A 598-nucleotide genomic window follows, 5' to 3' on the forward strand; every position below is an offset into this window, starting at 1 on the left:
AAAGAAAATGAACCAACAGTGCATTTATAAAATATTCAGACCCCCTTCACTTTTTTTATTTTATGTTGCAGCCTGATACCACAATCTTTCAGATTGATTTTTCCCCTCATTTTTCTACACTTAGTGCAAATGACAAAGTAAAAAGAGAATTCTAGAAATGTAATTTTTTAAAATAAAAAACTGACATAATTTGTGTACATAAGTATTCAGACCCTTTACTAAGTATTTAATCAAAGCACCTTTGGCAACAATTACAGCCTTGAGTCTTTTTTGGGTTTGACCCAACAAGCTTTGTACACCTGGACTGGGGGATTTTTTTTTCCTCTCAAACTGGGTCAGGTTGGAGGGGGACAGTTGGGGGACAGGTGGTGTACAGCCACTTTCAGTTTTCCTAGAATTTTAAATCAGGGCTCTTGCTGGACCACACTCGGACATTCACAAAGTCGTCCCAAAGCCACTCCTATTTTGTCTTGGCTTAGGGCTTGTCATGTGCTTAGGGTTGTTGTCATGCTGGATAGTGAACCTTTTCCCCAAACTAAGGTCCTGAGCTTTGTGAAACAAGTTTTTATTAAGGATATCTGAGTACTTCTCTCCATTC

The sequence above is a fragment of the Silurus aristotelis genome (assembly GCF_946808225.1).
Source record: "Silurus aristotelis genome assembly, chromosome: 3".
Taxonomy (NCBI): domain Eukaryota; kingdom Metazoa; phylum Chordata; class Actinopteri; order Siluriformes; family Siluridae; genus Silurus; species Silurus aristotelis.